Here is an 11,269-nt window from a genome sequence, read left to right as displayed (position 1 = left end):
GACAAAGCAGTATTGCGATTAAGAACACTTCCTTTAGGTATTACATGGAGCGAAGATGACAACAAAATGCCATTGAATCGTTTCTGACGACAGTGACGGTTTTAATGATAATTAAAAGATGAAACGGTAATACTAACCGTGGGGAATTTTATCATGATTTATCGTCAAACCGGTAATCGTTACATCCCTAGTAGAAAAGAAAATTGCAATGCCCCACACAAGACATGCAGACAAATTATTTATAGTGGCCATGAATTAATTATTTTCCATGTTTTAGTAAATCGTGGCCACGTTGTACTAAAACAATGTGAAAGAAAATCAATTAGTATGTAGTGGCCACAACTTACTAAAATGAGAGACTGAATTCTTAATTTCTGACCACAATGTATGTATCTAGTCCTAAATGTCATATGCTGGGCTTTCTAGAAATATTTGAAAAGAGCCATTATATGATATTATTCTGTTTTCAATATTGGACTAATCAGACTAAATAGACATGATGTAAAAATCTGCTTTAGTCTGATATTGGTAGTCATAATATACTGTACATCCCTAAGTTAAATGTGCTTTTTATAATTGTTCATGTAATTTTAAATATCAAAGATTGTCATATACATTTAATGGACTGTACAAAAAGGGGCAAAAATAAAGCAAGATGCCTAATTTTTAGTTGAGTAGCATCTCAGTAACAGCTGTAGTTCCAGCATCCAGCATTACTCAAGAGCAGCACAATGAATCCATCCTGCAGCGCTTTCAATCTGTGCCTGGCAGTCTGTGTTATTATCCTAAAGTGAGAATCTTTGTCCGTGTTTTCTAGGTGATCTCTATTTGGGTTTGAACAGGAAGATGGGTGGATTCTTGTTGCTCGAGTGAGACATGCAGAAGTGGTTCATGGGTGCCACTTAAACCAGATTAAGCCACGGGGCCAGTGCCTCATCCCATGGGCTAAGCCTGCCAGCCATAACAGCGAGAGTGGGATCAAAGCTGCCAAATCCTGTGGAAATGGGTCCTGCTATTGCATCCCCTGACCCACTAAAACCCTCGAGGTCTAGATAATACGGATCTCCGGCGTTAATCCCCCCTTAGTTTAAATTGCTTGGGATATAAGGTATCCAAAGCACCCAGGTTTATCGCCACTATGCCCTTTAATCTGGGTTAAATAACATGGGAATGATGTCTTTGAATGGTTGCCCTTCCATGACAGAAAACTGTCTTAGAGATGAGAATCCAGGAAACCACTTTTTTCTTTTTTCTTTTTTTTGAATGACAACCCCTGTGAGTCATTCACCCCTATTTGAAACACAAATTTTCAGCTTGAGTTGAGAAGTTCAGGATTTTTTTAGGCTCTCTGGTAACTGTATCTTATTGGAATAGCCTTTTTTTTTGTAGATTTAGGGGTAGGGTTAGGGTAAGGGGATAGAAAATACAGTTTGTACAGTAGAAAAAAATATTACACCTATGGAATGTCCCCTGAATACACATTGACTCATGGGGACTGACTAAATCGAGGTCCCTATGGGGAAACAAGCTTATAAATCATACAGAATGAGTTTTTTTTTTTTTTTTTTGAGAATCTAAAAACACAGAAAGTTTTGTGTGAGGGGTAGGTTTAGGTGTAGGTTCGGTGTAGGACGATAGAATATATGGTTTGTACAGTATAAGAACTATGAAGAGTCCCCACAAGGATAGTAAACCAGACTGATTCCTCTAAATATGTTATGCAAAATAAGTGTTTGTGTAAAAATGTCATCTTTTTAGAGTTTGGGTGTTTGGGCAGATAATTATTAAAAATAAATAAATACAGTTATATAATAATAATAATAATAATATCATTATTATTAATTATTATTAATTATTATTATTATTATTTTATTTATTTTTTGCAAGCACCATAAATATTAAAATATTACAAAATATTATTATATTATTATTGTATTATATTGTACCATCACTTGTGAAAGAAATACACATTTTACTCTGTAGTTTGGCATACAACCAGGTATTTCATTCATGCAGAATATTTACATACCTCATACACTATACATTCTGCTTACAGCAGAGTCATATGGAAGTATGCTATTGTAAACATAGCAAAAACAAGAGATTTTATACAACTGTTTGCCAAATTTATGTATGTATGGCAGTGGGTCTTGTTGGATGTTTAGAATAGGAGCCCTATGGTGTAGTGCAGTACTGTTCTTTGCGTCTTCTGTTGTTTTGAGAGGTTGTGGTTTTACAAACATCTCGCAGATTCATTATAAGGTTCAGTAGCCGTAAACATGAAAGCAGATAGTTGCACTCTCACTTAAAGCCTTCTTGGAAAAGACAGTCGAGCAGGAAGATTTTGAAAATGACTTGCTGTGCTCTCTCTCTATTTACCAAATCCGTCTGACAGCTCCCTTGACAATATAGCAGACTGAGGAAGCTGTCTTTGCCTCATACACACTGGCTATGCTAAAAACACTAAATTATATTCGTACTGCAGTGCAATAGCTGGAGGAAACTACAGCAGTCTCTATTTTAGATAAAGTAATAAGTTTCTCCTCTATCAAATGATTGAATTATTATGTTGTTCTTCATGTATATGCAGCTATTAAATGTGATGTAATTATGAATGTTAAATTAATTTAAATGTTTAATGTCTGTTCCAACTGTTTCTAAACATTGGTTGGTTTGTTTGACCAATGGTAGACAGGATGTGGGGTGTTCGGGAAACCATTTCTGTTTGGTGATGCTAGTGGTGCTGAAAGTACTCACTTCACTTTAAAGATTAGACCATAACATTTTGCACATGAGGCTTACTGTGCCCTTATTATGCCATTTTGAATATTGCCTTTCATGCAGTGTGTAGCTGTATGTGAATGTAAACGATATGCAAAGTTGTAAAGCCGAAAGTGCATGATAAATAAAGTTATTGTCTCCCAAAAGAAAGAATCGATTTTGAACAGCCTAGACGAGTCGTCAGTAATTGGAATCCCACTTCCGTGATGGCTACACGTCACAGGGTTATACATCTGCATAATTCCCGCCTACGTTCTAAGTTGGCCGGCTGCAAACAACTTGACCCGCCCTCAAACACTGTAGCTTGTTTGTGTCGAAGACGCTGTGAAAGTAAATTCATTTTATTTTCACTTCCGAAAGATGAAGCTGCAAAGAGTCAGTGGTTAAAATATTTTTTTTTCCCACTGGACCACAGCAGTACAACCCCATCTTTTTTTTGTGTTTCCTTCATTTTATTAAAGACTCTCTTAAAGATGCTCTTACCGAAAGGAGGGGTTTAGAGAGACTAAATCTTAGAACTGCTTTGAACTAATAATTTGCGAATCGTTGGAAAATGAGGTATTAAATGCATATTTTGAGAAAACAAAAGCATTTTTTGACCATGCATGCATGTAAACCTTTTGTAGGAGACTCCCAAAACAATATTAGGAACCTTAAAAATGGCATAACAGGGGCACTTTAAAAACCAAAGCCAAATGTGTGGCTTAAAGACAGCAAATATGGGATACTGTTTATGGCAGGATATGGTTCATTTTTTGCCATTGTTGTCACTCCCTTTATTTTACCTACATTTAAAATGCACCTCTCCAGCGGATATATTATAACCTCATTCTGTCCTGCTTTTCAGAGTTTGCTGTTAACCAAGGGAACTTCGATACCAACAGTTGTAAAAATCTGCAGCGTTTCCCCCAATGACTAGATGTTTTGTCACAGAAAGGGAGAGCGGGGTTAGCTGGCACAGTTTTCTCTTTTTTTTCTTTTTGCTGTTGAATATCTCTTGTGGAACAGATATTAAGGTAACCCAACTAGATGCAAATTAAGCTTAAATTTACCTAAAATTATCTTGTGCAATTGTGCCAACTGGCTGCTGAAATTTTTACTATTGTCAAAGGGGTCATCATTTACTCACCCACATGTTATTCCAAACCTGCATGACTTTCTTTCTTTCTTTCTTTCTGAGCTAGTCAGTATATAATAGCTATATTCCCTATGATTTACCTCTTCACTGCACTGTGCAGCTTTGTTGTCTGGCTAAATAATGAGATTGTGATTTGTGAATATAGAGCATCACAGGCAGAATTATAATCTGTGTCTCCCCTATGGGCTTTATTAATAGGTGAGCCAGAATGAGAGAAGGCTTTAGCCTCAGTACGATTCGGTATGACCTAGATATGCAGAATTTCTCTGACCCACATCCAGTTCACTACAGGCTCTACTGTGTACTGTACAGCAGGCTCTTTCTTCTCCGTTATACCAGAAATAAATGGCTCTGAATCTCCATTAGAAAAACTCACTGTAGCATGTTGCATTCTTTTCCCCCCTTTGGACTAGATGTGCAAACCAAAAGCAATGCTTTAGACTGGTCTCTGATAGTATGGAGGAATTCAATATCATGCATAGGATAGATGGGATGACTGTAATATTAGGTGTAATGATGCTTATGAACACAGAAAATGGGATATAATTGGTAGTCATGTTGTCATAAGTGTACATACTGTAACCACTTTGTTCCTGGTGTCACTTGCAGTTTCATGTATATTTTATGTAACAACAGAGTTACATTTTTCATTAGTGGAAATAAATTGTATTATTTTTAATTAAAAAATATGGGTTAAAAAATATAATATTTTTCACAAAAATACAACCTAAACGTTAAAACCCGAAAGCTAAAGTTGAGAAGCTAAATCAACATGTATTATGTATTATTCAAAATATATTAAATGTGTTTTGTTTAAAAAAAAAAAATTTATATATATATATATATACATATATATTTTTTTTCTGTTCATGAAATAATCACCATTTCCATAAAAATATTAAGCAAAATCATCATGAGACACAAAAGACTAAAGTAACTGCTGCTGAAAATTCCGTTTTGCCTTTTTAGGAATATAATAAATTTTTTAAATATATTACAATAGAAAACAGTTATTTTAAATTGTAGTAATATTTCACCATTTTACTGTTTCACTGTGTTTTTTATGATCAAATAAATACAGACTTGGTGAGCATAAGAGACTTAATACAAAAATATTAATTATAAAAACCTTACCGATCCCAAATTCTCCCCCGAGTTACGTCTTCCGCCATTTTGGAGAGTACCCAAGAGCGTAATCAACGTAATCAGCGTTGTTTACGTTCGGGGGAGAAAGCGCGCACATGAACGTAATCTGCGTAATCAGCGTTGTTTACGTTCAGGGGAGAAAGCGCGCGCTTGAGCGTAATATGCGTAATCAGCATTGTTTACGCTTAGGGGAAAGCTTGCGTATGTGTTGTGATACTCTAAAATGGCGGAAGACGTAACTCGGGGGAGAAGAATTGTTGAATAAATTGTTATTTTTGTTTTCTTTGCGCTCAAAAAGTATTCTCATAGCTTCGCAAAACTGAAGTTGAGCCACTGATGTCACATGGACTGTTTTACCGATGTCCTTACTACATTTCTGGACCTGGGAACATTAGTGTTGCGTTGCTGTCTATGCAGGGTCTGAGAGCTCTCAGATTTCATCAAAAATATCTTAATTTGTGTTCCGAAGATGAACGAATGTCTTACGGGTTTGGAACGACATGAGGGTGAGTAATTAATGACATAATTTTCATTTTTTGGGGTGAACTATCCCTTTAACAACGGTAGAATGTATACAAATATCAACACACACACGCATGTTGTTCTTATGCTTGTTGTTCGACCTTAGTAAAATGAGAGCTATATTATGTGGATTATTATTTTTATTTTTTGTAATTGAACTTTTGAATTGATTTTTTCATTTTAGCACTTTTCACACTTTAAATCATTAACACTGGGTCATTCTCCATCCCGGGTAACAGGAATCCTGGGTTGTTTTTTTTCCCACCTCACACTGCTCATAATTGACATGGGGTTTACAACTAATCCTGGGTATTCATAAACTCACATTTCAAACTGTACATTCCCAAACCTGGGTTAATATTTTTATTTGCATATTTGCGGTGTCAGTGTCATTGATTCGATGAACACAGCACTCGATTTGTTTACATGAAGGCTCTAGCACTGCGCATCCTTGTATTATATATTGGCGACTGTGTTATCAAATGTTTTCTGAATGGGCTTTTTGGTCTCTTCTTCACTCCAATTCCACTTCCATTTCCGCCACCATTTGACATTTTCCCCCTCAAATGCTAAAACTGTTCATACAACGTGCTGCGTTTCCAGAACTGTCCAAAGCACATGAATATGAGCTACGTGACAGTGTAACATTTTAACACCACATACTGTTACAAGTTTGACTCTGCAAAACCGGGTGATAAGCAGTGCTAACCCCGCTTCTAAGTTGCAAGTGTGAAATGTACATTACCTTTACCCTGTCATGATTACGTTCTGTTTCATGGACTTTTAGTTTTCCTGCATTTCGTTCACGTTTCCTTTGTTCCCGCTTCTGATTTATTATCATAGTTGCACACACGTTTCTAGTTGTGTTATTAACTGCACTGTATGTATGTTGTCCTAAGTTTGTTCAGTCCTTTGTCTGGTGTTGTTTGTTTTTCTCCTGTGTTTTATTGTCTTTTGATTTTGTTGAATAAATGTAATAGTCCTGCAATTAGATCCTTCGCCTCTCCTTGTCTTCGAGCTTGACCTGCCATGACATACCTAGGGTTAAAAGCGGGGTTTAGAATGACTGTTCTGGTAAGTGCGGTGTGAAAAGACCTATTGTTACATGTTAACTCAACTCTGGTATTGGAACTCCTTGTATTTAACATCATTTCTTGAAGTCTGCTTTTAAAGTTTGACAGATTTATGACCAAAACACCTAGAGATGTTAACAGTTAGACACAAGTGTTGCAGCTATTCCCCAATCTCCCCCTACTTATTTTTACCCTGATGCATTCATGCATTGTGTCAGTGTGACTCATGTTTTGCAGTATTGTATGTGTGTGTATTCGCTGCCCCTCTGCTTCTTGCTCTCCGGTCAGCAGCTGTTGTCCAGTCTGAGTCAGATGGCGCTGGGTACACTACAGACTGACCTTGAGCTGATGAAGCCCACGGTTCTGTTCGGTCGATTTGGGGTGGTTAGAGTGAGCCCAGCGTGCTGACAGACAGACTGGCCAGTAACAAACCTCATCAAACAGGGCCCGACAGTGACACAGTGTTCCCAGAGACCGCCTTCAGGACAGGCTGCGGATGCAAGCAAACATCATTGCCACAATCAGATCCATTATCCCCCATCCGTCACATTTAACAACAAACAGCCAGCATCCGTTACAGGCCTGCAGGATCACCGCTGACTCTTCTGCTTAGCCACTCACACACACACACACTCACATTAAAGGCCCTGCAGGGGAAATATTATGAATGCATTACGCCAGCTGTGCTAGAACAGCTCATCCAAACCCTTGTGTGGGTGTGCACACAGTTTAGAGGAAATACAGCAGTGTTATGAACATAGATCAAAAGATTATGAAACATTGATGTTGGTTATGTGAGGTTTTGCCAGGTGTTGTTGAATATTAATTATATGCGTGTTAGGATGCAAATACCATGTACAAATACTATAAACACAACATCACATTGCATTTTAAATAATATGATTCCAACATGTCCTCCAACTTATACGACCGTATGATTGTTTGTCACTTCCCTGAAATATGACCCATAGGAGCGTTTACTAAATTAGGTACCCCTACTGGAAACAGGCCATGCCGCAGAAATGTTCGTAATAATATATTGTGTTATATAGTGTTCGTGTAGCTTGAGTGGTAGAGCATTGTGCTGTAGTAACGCAACAATCATGGGTTCGATCCAAATGAGCACATATACCGATAACTATATACCTTGAATGCACTGTAAATTGCTCTCCAAAGTGTCTGGCAAATGCATAAATGTTAATTTTACCAATATGAAATGGGAAAAATGGATGTGCAAGGGACCGTGTAAATAGTCCACACATTGCATTTAAAGGAAGACCCATTTTGATTGGTAACGACAGTAATACATCATTTCATGACGGCACACGCAATACGACACTGCCATTATTTTTTTACTGTGGCTAGAGGGTGCTTAAATTAAAACGTAACTATAAGTTGAAATAAGCTGCTTGCACATATAACCTAACATATCCACATCATGTCCGTTAAGCTTAACGGGATAGTTTACCCAAAATGTATATTCTGCCATCATTTACTCAACATCATATCATTGCAGACGTCCCAAAGGCCTCTGAAGAGTTGAGGTTAGAGGTTAGACTTCTTCTGGGGAAATAACAAACTATGATTAGTGAGATTTATTCAGATATATAGAGAGCAAAAAGGCATTAATATGCACAAGAGACTATAGCAGTAATAACTCAGTCGTTGCATTAATTTGCCTCACTTTATTTGTTTCTAATTTTAGCTTCATTATTTCATTATGACATAATTGGGTGCATTTTCGCAATTGTATTAGTTTTTTTTATTATTATTGTTTGATTTGATTTGTTGTTCTTTTCTTTCTCTGTTGGTTGTTTCAGTGCACTTTATAAGCACAATGGTAATAACAATTGAAATAAGCTGCTTGCACATATAACCTAGGGGATTGTTTTTTGGAGGAGGACAGTCTCCATTGTAAAATGTGGTAACCTGCAATTGTTACCTTAAAGATTTTTTATTTATTCATTTATGTTGGTTCAGTGATATTAAGTAATATTTTTTACTTGAATAAAAGCAGTTTAGATGTTATCATTTTAAGTTTCCATTTGTTTCAGTGTTGGAATAACACAAGTTGTGTTTGTAAATCACAGTGTACATTGGATTTATTTGTGTTTAAGTTTTGGTAACCATTTAAGGAATAATTCACTGAATAAAAGGACTGTCATTTTCTCACCCTTGTGCCGTTCCAAACCTGTATGCTGTTATTTTTATGCAAGATAACTTTGGAAAAAATTGTATGCAGATTTGTTTCCCAACATATCCTCATCATGTCTGTTAAGCTTAAAGGGATGGTTTACCCAAAATTAATATTCTGCCATAATTTACTCAACCTCATTCTAAACCTGTATGACTTTTTCATCTGAATCACAAAAGATGATATGGGGAAGAACTTTGAATTTTACTATAGGGTCAGAAAATGGTATGCAAAAGGTATACAAGATTAGGTCAGTAAGTGGTGACGGAATGTCATTTTTTAGCTAAAATATCTCATTAATAAGCATAAAAAACATAATATACATGGTCCATATGACTCATGCACTGTATTACAAGTCTTCTGAAACCATATGATCGCTTTATGATGGGAGCATTTTTCCCTCAACTGCATCTCACAAATCAGCCCCACTTTTGGCACCAGGTTTGCCATCGTTAAGTCTAAATCCCACTGCTTTATGTGTGTCACTAAGCGTATGGTGCCAGTTTGAAGGAGAATAGCATTCGAATGCACCAAGAGAGGGAATTAATTTTCCTTTTAATAACAAAACAATTTTGATTCATTACACAAAGTTATCATATGACTCCAGAAGACTATCTATAATAGTTTTATAGTAGTAAATGTTGTTTTTGTAAATGATTAGAGAGTCTTAAAAATATCATACGGATTTTGAATGGTGAAAATATGAACCAAATTTTCATTTTGCGGTTAACTGTTCCTTACTTCTCTCTAGTCTCTGCTATGCCCAGACTTGCCCTTGGCATGAGGGAAGAGGAGGTTTTTGTGTTGATGGCTTTCCTTGCTTCCCCTCGCTCAGTGGCTCATTTGACATGACTGCTTAATGCTTTCCACAGTGCTGATCTTGGATCAGAGCTGACGTTTGCTCAATATTCGGAAGCTGCACTGCCGCTGCTAAATCAACACTGTGACGTCCTGAATTAAGCAGAGTGACAGTTCAGCACTGCTGCTTCTGCAGACGTCCCAAAGGCCTCTGAAGAGTTGGGGTTAGAGGTTAGACTTCTGGGGAAATAAACTATTATTAGTGAGATTTATTCAGATATATAGAAGGCAAAAATGCATTATGTGACGAATGGGGCGGGGCCGAGAGCCGTGGGAACGGAGCAAGGCCGGTGGAGTAAATGCTAATGGGAGCTCTGGAAGAATAAAAGGAGGAGTAACGACAGTGTTGGACGAGAGAGGACCAGGCCTGGATTTTATTTTGTGTTTTGTGTGCGGCAGTCGTCCGCGAGGGGCTGCCGCTTTACTTTCGTTTTGTGTTTGTTTATTTTATTAAAGTTTGGTTTAAATGTTCGCCGGTTCCCGCCTCCTTCTTCCCGAACTACGAACGTTTGTTACAGTTACCCATTAGAATAATAAAGGTTTAGCTATGGGAAACTGATCCTAGACCAGCATTTACAGCCTGATTTATCCCAGTGCTGCAATCAGAGGAAGTAGCTGTGAACTGAGTGAAATATTTCCACCAAAATTTCTCCATGAGCAAGCTGAGGTCATAAATCAAACGCTTATGTTGGATGCGTGAAAGGAGAATACTCATAATTCATGTAAATTAATAGACTGATTTGCATGATCATGCTCAATTACTAGTTTTGATGAGGGATTTTGTGCATGTCTTTTGGCTGGGATACAGTCAGAAAAATCTGCTCTGTCAATAAACGCTATTACAGTTTTTAACTGAGGGCACTCTTACTTTGTTTGAGGGTGCTTAGCACACTCAAGCACCCCTACAGAACGAGCTTAAATGTTTGCCGGTTCCCGCCTCCTTCTTCCCGTGACTACGAACTTTGTTACATTGGTGCCGAAACCCGGGAGGAAGGAGGGACACGCTGCCAGAGGTCCCTCGCCGCTGTGGTGAATCCGCGGTGCCATCGAGCATGGCGGAGCAGTCTGCCGCCATGGACGCTCGAGGCGGTGGGCTGGAGTGAGTTGCCGGGGGGGCGGACGAACTCGCTGCCGGCCGCCTGAGATGTGGAGGGACGGCTGCCGTCTGTGAGGGAGCAGAGGAGTCGCCGCCGTTCGCCTGAGGCCGGAGCCTGCTGCCATCCGCCATGATGGGGAGGAGCAGGGAACGGGGGACTCCTGCCGGCTGCCCGAACCCGGAGGAGCCGTCGCCGTCCACCAGGCAGCGGAGGAGTGTCGGGCTGTCCACCGAGGGCTATCCAGTGCCGCCGCCAGGCATCGCGGAAGAGTTTACCCAGCTGGTGGAGGGCCGAGCAGCAGTGTGTCTGGGAACCGGAACAAGATTTTTTTTTTCTCTCTCCCCTCTCTCGTCTCTGTCTCTCCTCATCCTTCCGTCTCCTTTTCTCTAGCATCGTCTGTCTGTCCTTACCCCCAGGTACACCGCGGCCGCCGGGATCGGCTCCCCCGGAGGGGGGAGGG

General features: G+C 38.8%; 1 protein-coding gene and 1 long non-coding RNA gene across 2 annotated transcripts in view; both read left to right on the top strand.

Annotated features, from left to right (window-relative positions):
• LOC107728690 (protein BEAN1-like) overlaps window positions 1-11,269 on the top strand; it is a 51,866-nt gene that overhangs the window by 10,487 nt on the left and 30,110 nt on the right. The window lies entirely within an intron of this gene.
• LOC107728697 (uncharacterized) overlaps window positions 3,097-11,269 on the top strand; it is a 15,219-nt gene continuing 7,046 nt past the window's right edge. Inside the window, exon 1 of the long non-coding RNA XR_001638499.1 lies at window positions 3,097-3,163. This is a non-coding gene — a long non-coding RNA (uncharacterized LOC107728697). The remainder of the gene's footprint in view (window positions 3,164-11,269) is intronic.

This window comes from Sinocyclocheilus rhinocerous, unplaced genomic scaffold, assembly GCF_001515625.1.
Source record: "Sinocyclocheilus rhinocerous isolate Xijiao unplaced genomic scaffold, SAMN03320098_v1.1 scaffold1509, whole genome shotgun sequence".
Classification (NCBI taxonomy): Eukaryota; Metazoa; Chordata; class Actinopteri; order Cypriniformes; family Cyprinidae; genus Sinocyclocheilus; species Sinocyclocheilus rhinocerous.
This window is presented reverse-complemented; position numbering and strand designations above follow the sequence as displayed.